Below are 14,529 nucleotides of genomic sequence, written 5' to 3' on the forward strand. Positions count from 1 at the left end.
GAACTGAAAGAGGCAGATACTGACTGGAAGAATATTTCAAAAGAACTTCAGTGCCTGTTTCTTCCAGCCAGTACTCCTCAAAAACAGACTTTAAAACTGAAATGTCAGCAGTAGGAAAGTCTGTCCACTTTTCTTTCCAGGTCTTATGAAAAACTGTTGGTCCCTTGTACTGCAGCAGCCATTAATAGATTTTACTGGGTGTGTTGTGCAAAGCCTCTCTGTACGCCAACATGAAAAAGGCCTTTAGAGGGATGTCAGCAGCCTCAGAAACTGCTGGTCACATTGCAGGGTTTTTTCCTCTCTCCATGGCCTTCCTAAGCACTGTCAATGGCTTATTCCTTCCTTCTAGTTTCCATATTATAAACAAATACAGCTCACAACTCTCATTCGTGATGGGTACACGGCTACAAAATTATGAACAGTGCCGATTAGGAACAACAAAAAAACAGAGATCCTCTGATTTTATAGTATGTTAATATTTTAGCACTGGCAATGCTTAGTCACATGGAGAAAAAAGGAAACAATTTACTCAAATAGATTTCTTTTTTAAAAAGGTCATTTAATTTTGTCTTGAAAATTGCCTTAAATTTTTGCAAGTGTAGAATTATTACTGCTACACAGGCTGAAATGTCCAGAGGTTTTTGTTTTGTTTTTATTTATTGTATTCTTTTGTTGTTGTTGTTCATTAGCAGTAAAAGTCAAATAACAAGGAAAACTCTGTGATGTGGTTTTTAATACTGATTTCTGGTTTTAGTGCTGGGGCATTCAGGCAAACAACACATCTCTCAGACCTTAGTTCTCCATGCACGTGTGTGGAAAAGATACTCAGAATCCTTTTAGTTTAGCTATAAGGAGATGCTATGGCTTGCATGTGGTTTGTTCTCATCAAAGCTCACGTTGAAATGCTGTCTGCCAATGTAGTAGCACTGGGCGATGGAGCTTTAAGACAGATTAATACTTTTCTTAAGGGACTTGATTAGCTTTTGCAGAAATGAATGTACTTCTTCAACAACAACTTCGCTTAGACGGTCATTAGCTCCCCTGCTCCTTCTGTCTCTTCGACACTCGTTTGTCCGTCTCCTGAATGCTCTCACCATCTGACCACTATAGCATGCTATGATGGAACAGGAAGTTGTCCCCAGAAGCAGCTATCCAATCCTGAGACTCTGTGCCCAGACTCTTAAGCTAAATCATTTCCTTTATAAATATTGTAAAGATAAATTAATGTCAGATATTCTGTGATGGCCACTGGTGAATCGATGCGTTTCCAGCTCTGTTAAAACACATTACAAAGCACTTAGGATGCCTCTATGCTGTTACAAAAAATTGAAAGATGAGTAATAACAAAGATTTTAATTACTGATTAGTGAATGTTTTTCTGTAAGGTGCTTGCTCTGCTCTTGCACATATATACATCAAAATTGAGTGCAGCCCCTACAGCTGAATCTATGCCTGTTGATCTCAAGACCCAACGACAAGGGAAGGTGTTTCTGACAATACCTTCCTGAACAACCTCATCAAGTTATTGGCTAAAAAGTCAAAAGACTTCAAACATCAACAATTTCTAGAATTCCATCATGAAAACAAGAAAATGAAACAAAGCAAAACAAGCCGATCCTCCCCCTCCTCCCTCATGTTTTTCATCATAAGCTGGGCATTGGCATGAACTGACTGCAATTGTCTCAGAGTTCAAGCGATGATCTTACTGTTTTTGTATCCCAAGATTCTGAAATACTAAATAGTACTATTTATAAAATATTGCTGAAGGAGAAACAGAGTAGTCAAAATACCGTTTCTTCTCTTAGAATGTATTATTCGCTATATCATAGTATACAGTCCCTTACCCACCATTCTAAAATCAAACACAGCTGGCAGCTAGGTATAGAAAAAGACAGGCAAACTAGTATCCAAAATTGCAGAATTTTATACTTGTAACTGTTACTAAAGGAACACATCACTGTAATGATATGGGGGGATGGTAAGAGGACAAAATGGGGAGAGGGACAGAGGAAGCAAAGAGGGGAATCCTTGTACCTACACAAATGTATTATGGAAACTAATACCAATGATTTAAAATGTAGGAAAAAAAAGACTGTGAAAATTGCCTTATTTTTCCTACTTTGCTGCAAACTTATTTGACAAAGTATCCGACTTTAGGATTTTAGAGTGAGTTATCCCAGCCAGGTATAATGATCTGGTTCCCTGAAAAAACATTCATGGTTTTGATTAAGGATCGCTCTCCTGGAAACAGAACCATACTATGGAGGAAATGTTTGCTACAATGAATACTTAGCTGAAATTAACAAAGAAATCAGATTTTTTTTATAATCAAAACTGGCTAGATTCTAGAGTGTGACATAACAGATTTTTATATCTCCGATCAAATTTTTTCAGAACATATTTTTACACATAAAAAAAAGTAAAAATCTCTGATTTGGCCACAGTGTATTAAAATTAGCACTTCAGTAGTTTTATTTCGGATTCAAATGGCAGGACGAATGCCCCATTATTTTCACCAAAAATGGATATTTCATTTTCTGGTTCTTTGTTCCTTTTGAGGATCACTTTTGTCTTTGGTATCTTAAAAATAAACAAGAAAAATGGAACAAGTTGAAAGACCAAGGAATTCAAGCTCCTGACCCACCAAGTGAGGGCCTGGGTGCATAATTCACTGGCGGGCTGAGTAATTGTGCAGAGCATGTGGCTGTCAGACAGACCAAGGAAAGCCTTCCCTACAAACCATGCGGAGAATAAGTGAGCACAGCAATACAGGTTCTTCTACGGAAACCATACCCTCTTCTAGCAAAGACAGTTTAAATATGGAGTTACTGGAACGTGTATACTTTAACTTTGCAGCCAGATCCACCATTGGAAAATGAGATAACATTTCACATCACAAAGCTTAATACGGAAACACTGCAAAGAACTACATTTATCACATCCAGTAGTGAGATCACCTCAAAATCTCTGGAATTCGAACATGTATCCTCTTTAATGGCAATTGCATTGAATCATTCTTTCAACAGTAGGTTGCTTCTAAGAAAGAGGGTAGCAGACTGTCAGTTTTTTTTTAATTATTATTTAATTTTATTTATTTGTAATTATTTGGAATGGAAAGAGCAGGGAAAGTGGGTCTCCATCCTCTGGTTCAATCCCCAAATATCTGCAGCAGATGTGGCTATGCCAGACTGAAGCCAGGAGCTTAGCATTCCACCCACAGCCCTCCGTCACGTCTGGGTGGCACAGACACGCAGTCATCTATATGGTATTGCTAAATTATGTACCTTTTAAAATTTGTGCTTAATACACGTGAACTTGCCTTCTTTGTTATGGCGTTAGGCAGTTAGTTCAGGGTCATTAACTTGGAAGCCAGGCTTCCCCCTGTATTCCTTCCTGCCCAGTCATGAGTCAAGTGAGACTCACCTATTATCACCTGGAACCTGAAGTGGTGGAGTAGAATTGTGCTGTTGCCTAACCACTCGCATTTCAAGCCCCCATAAAGTCCCATGATAGGGAAGGGCTCACATTCTGGGTCCCATGCTTCCATTGCTCTCATACTCCAACTGTTGGCCTCCCCAGTACCCACTTGCTTTCTGGCTTCCCAATGTCAGACTCCTAGGGCAGAGGCAGACCCTGAAGTTGGCCAATATATTAACTTTTTTTCACTCTAAGTCCTCTTGTATATCCATACAATGATTCTCATATATTATATATGCAAGAGTTTGAAACTAAATGAAAAGTCCCATATATAGCCAAAATGGTTTGAGAGAATTATTTCGTTGGTGTATTTAATAATATGTATTATTTTTTCCCAAGAGACCTTTATATTTTTAATCCTAAAAATTTTACCTTTGATCATCTATTTGATCCTTTGTTTACAACAGCAACATAAAAATCATATATATACATATAAACTTACAAATAAACTAACAAATTTTTTACATTGCATGAACATGTTTCAGGAATCAATAATAAGTGTCAGTGTTGCTGTTTCTAATAATATTAGCAAATATAATCGGAAATTATTGCCTGTATTGCAAGGTTTTCAGAATTGTGGATGAGGAGATTTTTGTGTTGGTTGTACTTGAACCACCAGCTCTTACATCCGCTCCTTTGGGTTTCAGTTTAAGGATACACATTAGGACCTGATCAGTAACTGCTACAAATGACTACACTTCCCAAGTGGGTAGTACAGCCCCATGTTGCACAGAGCTAAGGATTGCTCCAGGAGAGGGGTGAAAGGCATCAGATATCAACATGCATGTTTAATTCCACAATATCCTGAGAAATGCTTCCAATCCTTTCAATGGCCCCAATAAGAATATAAATCATCTTTTTAACCAAAGGTTCAGGAAATAGTAAGAGAAACGGAAACAATATAACTTCTTTCTATAGACATCTTAGTAACCTGGCATTGTGAAAGGCCCATCTCCCTTATCCAAGGCCAGGTGGGAGAGACTGGCCTCTCAGATTTTTGTCTTCACAGGCTTAGCACTCTGCGTCATTCAGAAGCAAATCTCATTTCATCTTGCTACCCTTCCCTTCCCCTTTTCCTTCTCTCCTAAACACTCCTCTCCTTCCTCACTCCTTCTTTTCTAATCTTGACATACTGTGATTCGCTGTGTAACCATCCACAGTTAGTGCTGGAACATTTGCAGTTCCTCTTTTGTTCCCCAAAAGCATGTTTTTTAAGTGCTTTCAATTCTGCCATTTAGGAATGAGCCTTTACTTGTTCTTACTAGGTCCTTCCCAAGAAATCAACCTTTCCTCAGCTCTTCGCCTCATATTTCTTCCACTAGTTCCTTTTGCTCTGTTCTATTCGTCAGTTCATCTAACCAGGATAAATACAATCTTTAATTCTCAGCATAGCATATAAGTAATCCCATTTATGAGGACTCATTTTCCAATGTCCATGCCTTCATTTCTGCAGCAAATGTTCTATCTCTGCACTTGACTACATCACGCTTAACTCCAGGAGTGGCTAATTTTACAATGTTTTCACAGAAGCAGGTTAGGTATCCTTCACAACAAATATTTCTGTGTATATCACGTTTCTACGTCCTCCCATGGTATTTTGCATGTCAGCCTTTTAAGGCATATAACACTGTACAGGAAGGAGCTAGCTCTTGACACACCCTGCACCCGCATGGGAGACCTGGAAGAAACTCCTGGCTCCTGGCTTTGGATTGGCACAGCACCGGCCGTTGCATTCACTTGGGGAGTGAATCATTGCATGGAAAATCTTCCTCATTTTCTCTCCTCCTCTCTGTATATCTGCCTTTCCAATAAAAATGAATAAATTAAAAAAAAAACATATCTGGTACAGCACATTCTTTATCATAGTTATCATGTATTCTGTTTGCTAATATATAGTTCAGTGTCTAACTCTAAATTCTTACTGGTTATTTAGCTTGTTTCCATGCTTTCCTTGCAACGGTAAGCCATGCTGAAATAATCATGCATGTATAGACTCCCAGGTGGTTGTGAGAGTAAATTTTCGAAAAACTTCTGAATCAAAGATCTTTTGTAATTAAGGAACTTTCCAGAGGATGGCAAAAATTTATGTTCATGTTAGTTTCTTGAAATTATCATATATTATCCTATTGACTTTCATCATGATAAAAGATAAAAAATATCTCATTGTGTATTAAATAACATTAACATTTATGAAGTGTCTAAGTTTTTTATTAAGATTTTTACCTTTGCATGGGCAATTTTTATATTTAAAGAATTTATGTATTTATTTACTTTAAAAATAAAAGGATAATTGGGAAAGACTGAAGATGAAGGGGCAAAGAGGAATGGAGGGAGAGACTAAGAAGGTACAGATAGAGCGAGAGGGAGCTTCCCCATTCCTCCACCTGCTGTTTCAATTTCCAAATGGCTTCAATAGCCAGGGCTGGACCAGGCTGAAGCCACAATTCATCGGAGTCTCTCAATGGGTGGCAGCAGTTTAAGCACTTGGGCCACTCTATGCTGCCATCCCAATAGAAGCAGAGCAGCTGGTCACTCAACGCTTGAAGCTGGCATCACAGGTGGAGGCCTAACAGGCTGATCCACAATGTTGCTCCAGACAATCTTTGAATGACAGTGATTTTTATAATCTCATTAGTATTTTGTACGTTAAATATACCACTTTTATGTGTATCCCTTTTAAGTGTGTTACTGATTTTTGACCTTGCAGAACTGTATAAAAATTATTGGATTTATTAATATATGCTTCAAAAAATGTTATTTACCTGAAAGGGAGAAAAGCACAGAGAAACACATATGAACAGAGAGTTTACATCTTTTATTTCACCCCAAACACACTTGTATCACAGCAGGAGCTAAGTCAGACCAAGATGAGGAGCCAGAAGGCTATATCAGTTTCCCACAAGGTAGAAGGTAACTGAACACTTGATTCATCAGCAGCTGCCCTAAAGAACAACTTCAGCAGAAGCTGGAATCGGAAGGAAGCCAGGTCTTGAACCCAGTTGACATGCAGTTATCCCAGGTAGTGTCTAAAATACAATATCAAACTCATCCCTGTCAATGTATTGTTAGTTGCTTAATTATGCGCCTTATTTAGAGATATCTTCACAATTTGAAGATAGATATTTCAAAATAGAAAAGTTTCTCTAAGGTATCTTCTAGTGTTTTTACGGCTTTTAGGGCAAAAGAGAGAGGAAAGGAGGGGGAAGAGAGAAAGAAAAGACAGAGAAGGAGCCGTACCCTGATCAGCCAAATTCCAAACTCTTGCTTCCGTACTTGTATTCTGCAGTTTCCTCTCCTCTGTTTCAACAACTAGTTTTATCCTTTTTCTTCAATTCCTACACTCTTAGCAGAGTTGCTGAAGACATGATTGTACTTGCTAAACAGAAACAAGGAACCTAGAACTGCAAGTCATATATCCTGAAAATGGACTGAGGAAAATGTATCTGTGGAACCAGAGTGTACAGCCAGAACTTAAAGCACTGGCATCCTTTCAGAAGTGATGGCTCCACTGGAATGAAAATAAAATGAAAGGCCCTTTTCACTCTGCGATGTGATTTCAAATGACTCCAATCAGAACATGACTCACCAGTGTTTCCACATACTGACTTTTTCCTGCTATCTAATTCAGAAAAAAAGTCCCAGGATCCCAATTGGAAAAACAGGTGTCAGTGATTTACTCCTGTCTTCTCATTTATTGGCAAATAAAGGCTTTTTATCCTCAAAAAAAAAAGTGTCACGTATTGGTATTTGTGTTCAATAACTAGTTTAACTGCTTCATCAGGTTTCACACACTGTGTCATTACTTCAATGTAAATGGTATAGCATACTCTTATCAATAGTAGGAATTGAGATAAGGTAATAATTTGAGCAAAAATAAAATTTCTTTGTGTCTTTTTTCAAAGTGAATTGTAAATGAAATAAGAAAGATTAAAGTGGAAAAAATCCGAAATGCAAAGTGCAAAAAAAAAAGAATAGAAAAAAATTCCATGAATGTACTGATTATAAAATTAATACATGTACATATAAGTGGGTGACTCTATAAAAATCATAAACATTTACAAATTATAGCAGAAACAGAATCTGGACCCGTTTTCCTTCTAATAAATTCCTGACACTGTGAAATACAGCAATGTAGACTCTTTAAACTCTTGCTGCCTTAGCGTCTCTGTATCTGAGTGGTCATGTCACAGCTCTAGCCTGCTACTAGGGAAGAATCTGAGCATTTGCATTTTGTAACCTGATGTCCTTACTGCATCTCTTTGGCTTACCTTCTCCTCTTCATAGGCCATGGATGCTTGAAGGTGCAGCACCTAGTTAATACTGAGCACTCAAATATCAATCATGCTGTTTAGGAAGGCAGTGGTGACTATAGCTATGACTGAAAGCTTTGCATGAGATTTAAGTATGTCAATAACTATCCTGCTTATACAGAAGTTGGAATCTTTAAGAGTAGAGTCTCACGCACCCCCTCTCCCCATGCCATTGGCCGTATAATTGGGATTATTTTCAACCTGTAGAAGTAATGTTTTTCCAATACTGTCTTTCTCAGCATTTGGAAAGTGTCTCCATTTACGTCATTCATTTTAATCACCATCGTTAAAGTTGGGCAGTGTGTTGTGTTTCGTGACTACATCCTCTACTTCAAGAAATAATTGTGCTCAGTGCCCTGGAGACCAGCAACTTGGGAGGAGCAGGGTGACCACGATCTGCCAGGGAAGATGCTGTGCTTTGGTGTAAACTTGCATGGGTCATCACAAAACAATTACCAACTTCTGGATAAATGAGGTGCAGTTTTCTTCAGGTCAAATAAAAAAAAAATTTTAACACACAGCTGTTAAATATTCAAGCTGTGAAACTGAGATATTTTCAGAAGGAAACAGTTAATGTGACTTTAATAATATGATTTAGAAAACTGTTTTATCTGTGTTTTATTTATATACAATACATTAAATGAAAACAAGATAAATAAGGAGTAATTAAATTTAAAAGGTAAAAGATTTGAAAATGTACATTTTAAGAAATACTGAAGACCCATGCTGTCAATATTGACTGCGTCTGTGGTAGATTTGCACAGCTACTTTTTAACTGGATTTATATGCCTGTTGAATGAACATTGTTTAAATTGGGTTTATCAGTGTTATAGTTTATCAAAAATTACTTCGATGCTCAGACTCTCTGACTCGGTGATTTTTTTCGTTTTTGTATCATGCAAGTTGACCAGTAGATGTGCAGTGGAAACGGAGGCCAACCTTTAGAAAAGTCATGAGGCAGTTGAACCCAGAGAACTCACTGGCTGTGCTATAGCCTCCTCCAAGCCTGGGTCTCTGCAGGTGTCTGTGCACACTGTGATGTGTCCACCTGCCCGCCCACACATGAGCCAATCTGTGTTGTCCTAACTTGAGACTTTCTTTGTCTGGCACATAGCAACCATTTTTGTACAATTATTGATAAACGAATAACTGAGAATGCAGAGTTTAAAGTTTCTTGGTAAGCAAGAACTCTTTTTTTAAAGGAAATACATAATAGTGCCTTTGCATGTGTCTTAGACCATGCTGAAGTAGATATAAAGCCTTTGTGAGGTGAAAAGAAAACAAGAAATAATTATGAAATGTTACTGACACATCTTAGGGTAAGTATCAGGAATGGAAACGTGCAGAGAGCTATGAATCCTAATTGTGAGTGTTAAAAGCAGAGATGATCAACTTAGAAATAAAGTACTGTTTGATAATATTTGTAACAATTATTTTAAAACAAAATCAAACCGATTATAAGCAACACTACTATTTTAACTTACACTACGGTTCAAGGTGTTTTTTAGCTGTTACTCATTTTACACTTCTCTGTTGATTTTCAAGGTGTTATGGACACTTAAACAATTTTTAAAATTAATTACATTTTAGCATCTATTTTATTTTTAATATTCATAAAAATAAACTATTTAAGGGGAAGATAAATAAATTTAAAAAAATGAAGATCTGGACAGATGGCTAAATAGTTTCAGATAGCCCATAAAGCAGAATGACAATCCTAACAAGGGTTCCTGCATATTAAAATGACAATTAAGAAGCCAGTGTGACGGCAGAGTGAGTGAAGCTGTCATTGGTAATGCTGCCTACACGCTTGGAGTTTGTGCCCCAGCTGGATTCTCCACTCCTGATCCAGCTTCTTACCAATGGCTTGGGAAAGCAGTTGAAGCTGGTCCAATTGCGGGGACCTCTGTGCTCACACAGATGAAAGAGAGATATCAAACAGAAAGAAAAATTAGATACTAATTACTATGAAATATTTAGAATTTAAAAAATTAAATTTAGTGCATGGTGGATCCAAACTTTGATCATTTATCCTGAAATAATAAGAAAAAATTTTGAAACATAAATTGTGAATAAGCACCTTCTACATAAAAATATCAATATAAAACATAGATGATATATATTTTAAAATATGATAGAAGAAAAAACACTTTGCGGCCCGGCGGCGTGGCCTTGCGGCTAAAGCCCTTGCCTTGAACACACCGGGATCCCATATGGGCGCCGGTTCTAATCCCAGCAGCTCCACTTCCCATCCAGCTCCCTGCTTGTGGCCTGGGAAAGCAGTCGAGGACGGCCCAAGGCTTTGGGACTGGGACCCTGCGCCTGCATTGGAGACCTGGAGGAGGTTCTTGTTTCCCAGCTTCGGATTGGCTCAACACCGGTCGTTGCACTCACTTGGGGAGTGAATCATTGGACGGAAGATCTTCTTCTCTGTCTATCCTCTCTGTATATTTGACTTTGTAATAAAAATAAATAAATCTTAAAAAAAATGATTCCAAATTGCACTAGGAATTGAGGTACCTAATAACAATAATAGTTAAAAATTTGGACTCTGCCTTGCCACATAAATTGTTGTCATTTTTTGATAGAATGTATTGTCATCCACAAAGTTAGAAAAGAAAGCCTGGAGATACTTAACAAGCATTTTTTTGGTCTAGTAAGTTCGGGACACTGGACAATTCAGTGGTGATTAAGTCAGTTACAGTCTGCCTGGAGCCCTTCACAAGTGGGATTTGACTCCAACTCAGTCTGTAGCCTAAGAGTTTAAAACTTATTTTATTCAACTATAGACAAAGACATACTCCTATGCAACAGGATGAGTTATTTTACTAAACTGAGAGTTATGGAAGATTTCTTTTACCTGTAAAAGACAAATCCATCCTGTTACATGGTTATTACATGCCACAAGGCATATAACTAACAATGAAAGTTTGTGGGATTCTATAAACACTGTTTCATAATCCAGCTTCATGTAGAATTGAACATCAAAAGTCTGTACAGCACCAGTCACTGATGGCAACCTTCTGCTGCTGTGCATACGGCAGCAGAAATCTGAAAGATAAATAAATATTGTCTCTAGGAAACCCAAAGCATTCCTGGCACTTTGGAGAAACACAAAGGAGGAGAAATATGGCAGGAAACCAAAGGGTCAAAGCAGAGAAATTATGATGGAGGAGGTAGGATCAGAGAGGCAAGAGGAAGTGGGCTACTCGTGCAGTCCCCTGAGCTGCTGAAATAATGTTGGCTTTTTTATTCTGAGTTAGAGATGGGAGGATTTCTAGCAGAGCAAAAGTCTGATCTGATCCATTTTCATGCATCATCATTCTATATGCAGTAGTGAAAAACTGACTGGTGGGAAGGGCTAAGACAGCAGCCATACAACCAAGGTGGAGGATATTAAAGGGTGAAATATTGAAGGGTGAAAGGTGAGATGGGATTGTGCTTTGGCTAGACATGGTAATAGTAGATAAGAAGAGAAGAATTCAGAAACTACTAAACAGAAGAGTCAAGAAGTTGAAGGCTGACTGAGCAATTTCATCACAAATTATACAAGGGTGGACTCACAGCAAAATGGCTGGTAATGTCCTGGTGGTTAGATGCTGGACTCTCCGACATTGTCCATGTCTACATTTTTGGGAGACATCTCAGTGGGGTAAAATCTTACATTTCACAGCAATCTCTTTCAATTATCATCTGTTTTATTATTTTATCCTCCCTTTCCTTTCTTTTTTAATTTAAAACATTTCAGTTCCAGAAACAAACATACCTCCTTGCCAAATGAAAGTAGACTATAATGTACACCTAAGTTGGAACTATGGTGATTTTCAATAGATAAGTAGTCTTGTGAAAAATGGACAGAATTTTGACAGAGGAAATCAAGCCAAAGAATCAATGCTTTGACTTAATTCTTTTGGAAAGGATGACATATTTCCTTATTCAGAGTCAGGAATTTGTTCTCTATGAATTAGCAAGGCACTTTCTCCCCCTTTTTTTAATGTTGTTCTTTGATAATTCTGCTCTTCAAACTTGGCCTTTCTAGTTACACTGCTAAGCACTGGCTCTCATTCACTTTCCTTGTTATAATAAAAAGTCGTCAGTAGGCAAATCGAATCCTTTTTACTCTTTTGTACTCAAAGGACTCTTCATGTGCAAGATGCTGATTGTGTTCCCATTTTCAGTTTAAAAAGAATAGAGTTACCATTACATTCTTTCATACAGAGTAGAGTATTGTATATTGAAATCTGTACCACAACCCTGGCAAGTTTTGCTTTCTGCTTTTCTTTACCCACAAAATGACCAAAGTATTCAGTGTTTTTTGTTTTTTTAAGCTTATGGTCCAAAAGCACTCTGAGAGTATTCATTTGAATAATCAGATCTTGCTGTTATCAGCAGAGTCTCAGCAGTTTATTCTCTTCAGGGAGAGGTTTTAAAATCACCTTCTCTAAAGTAAGGACACAGTTTCTTTCGTTACTGCTATCTTGCTTTTCTGTTACTTAGAATTTCATTTTGATTTTTCATTTCTTTGCTTTTGGTGCTTTATGTTTCCCACAGAACAAGACTGTGCATGGTCTAACTTTCTCACACACCAGGATAGAGAATGTATATATAAGAAAATATTTGAAAAAAGTTTGTGGAAAATGGATTTAAAAGATAAGTCTATTTTGGTATAAAACATAAAACCGTGCATACCAGAGATCTTTGAAAAGTTCATGGGAAATGTGTCATGGAAGTACCATGCATGCAGTTAAATTGCTTTTGTGCCAAAAATAAGAATATATTTATTTCTATTTTCCTTGAATATTTTGAAATGCCCTCATAGATCTCATTCATCATATAAATATTCACATGAACTACTTTAAATAAATGACCTCAGAACTCAAGATAAATCAAATGCTGTGTGAGGAAGTTTACTATGAAAAAGTATTGTGTTGACACTGATCTTAATAAAAAAAATGGCGGGGGGGTGGATTCTTCCTAGGAAGACAACAAAATTGCCTGATGAAATACCTTTCATTGTGTCAAGAAAATCTCATTTTGTGCTAAAAATCTATACACAGAATGCTTCAGTGATCTCACTGGCTGGCTGATCATTGTAGCAGCATGGCTCTAGTCACAGCTTGCTAATCTAATTATTACACTGAGACTCCTGTGAAGTCACATGAATCCATGACTGTTCTGAGGAAAATTATCACCTAGTGAGGAATACATTCTAATGCATCACAGAGACGAAAGAAACTAATAACATGACAATTGCATATAGAGAAAAAGTGTAAAAATTACTGGAAAGATTGTGAGCGCTAGAAGCTGACAGGCAGGACAGCGTGTCTGAAGATGTGGAGTGGGAAGGTATGGCTGAAGAAAGGTCTGAGTCGAAGCCAGACATCAAAGCAGAGGTCACAGTGAACACTAAATGTACAAGCATTGGCAACAGGAAGTGATCCCTTACTCGTGTGTAAAGAATGTATAGTAAAATGTAAAAACAGATTCCATGGATAAAGATGAGGTCACATAATGGGCAGTCTTAACATCCCTGAGGACCCCATTTCTGAGACAATGATTGCCAAAGCCAAGCAGTATTTCTGGGCTCCATCTTTCACTTGCATTCTCAAATCCTTCCATAACTTTCACATATTGAAAATCTGTGAACTGCTTTTTCCCACCAATCCACCTTGAAAACTACAACATAAGCTCCAAGAATCCAAGATCTAGCTTCTTTTGTGCACTCTTTTATTTTTCATGCCTAAAACAACATCCAGCAGACCCAGCAGGACAGCCTGGTGGCTAAAGTCCTCACTTTGCATGTGCTGAGATCTCAGATGGGCATCAGATCATGTTCTAGCTGCTCTACTTCCCATCCAATTCCCTGCTAGTAGCCTAAGAAAGCAATAGAGGACAGCCCAAAGTTTTGGGATTCTGCTCCCATGTGGGAGACTCAGAAGAAGCTCCTAGCTCCTGGCTTTGGATCAGCTAAGCTTTGGCCACTATGGCTGCTAGGGGAGTGGAGCAACAGATGTAAGATCTTGTCTCTGTCTCTCCTCTCTGCAAATCTCCCTTTGCAATAAATCAATAAGTAAATAAATAAACAAATCCTTAAAATAGAATCCAGCACATGATAGTTGCTTAATAAACTATTCTTACAATTTAAAATCCACCTTTATTTCGAAACTTCCCCACCTCTTTCAGGTAATTGAGAAGTGAAGGTTAGTTGGGTGAAGGCATGGATCTTGGAATCAAGTAGTCCCCTGTTCTACCACTAATTACATTTTCAATTATTTACATTTGCCCTCATTACTCAACATTTCTGGGTATCAGCTTTTCATATCAATCTTGAAGTTTTGTTATGAGGCTTGAAACTTTTGGATGTATGGCTAGTTCCTATTAATTCCCCACTCTGATTTTAAGTGCTAACTAAGAGTAGGTAGTACTTTATCATAACCCTTGTTAGTTAACCTGTATTATTAATCTTTGAAGCCTAACATTTATCATTTTCATTAAAAGTCTATGTTCTCTCCTTTGAATCTTTTCACATAAAGCGTTTTGCTACTTCTCACCTCTTCAGCATGCCTAATCCATCCACTTTAAAAAGTCATTTGTAACCACCCTATGTCAGAAATGTTTATGTCTAATTAGACTTCACAACTTTTTTTCCAATGTTATAAATTGCATTCATGTATAGGAAAGGCATTTTTATTTATGTTCCTCTTCATTTGTGAAACATTAGCTCTGAAATGGCAGAAATACA

At 37.6% G+C, this 14,529-nt stretch overlaps 1 protein-coding gene across 1 annotated transcript in view; it reads right to left on the reverse strand.

Annotated features, from left to right (window-relative positions):
- Window positions 1-14,529, reverse strand: part of MMP16 (matrix metallopeptidase 16) — a 274,840-nt gene that overhangs the window by 63,422 nt on the left and 196,889 nt on the right. The window lies entirely within an intron of this gene.

Source organism: Ochotona princeps, chromosome 9 (assembly GCF_030435755.1).
Source record: "Ochotona princeps isolate mOchPri1 chromosome 9, mOchPri1.hap1, whole genome shotgun sequence".
In the NCBI taxonomy this organism is placed as follows: Eukaryota; Metazoa; Chordata; class Mammalia; order Lagomorpha; family Ochotonidae; genus Ochotona; species Ochotona princeps.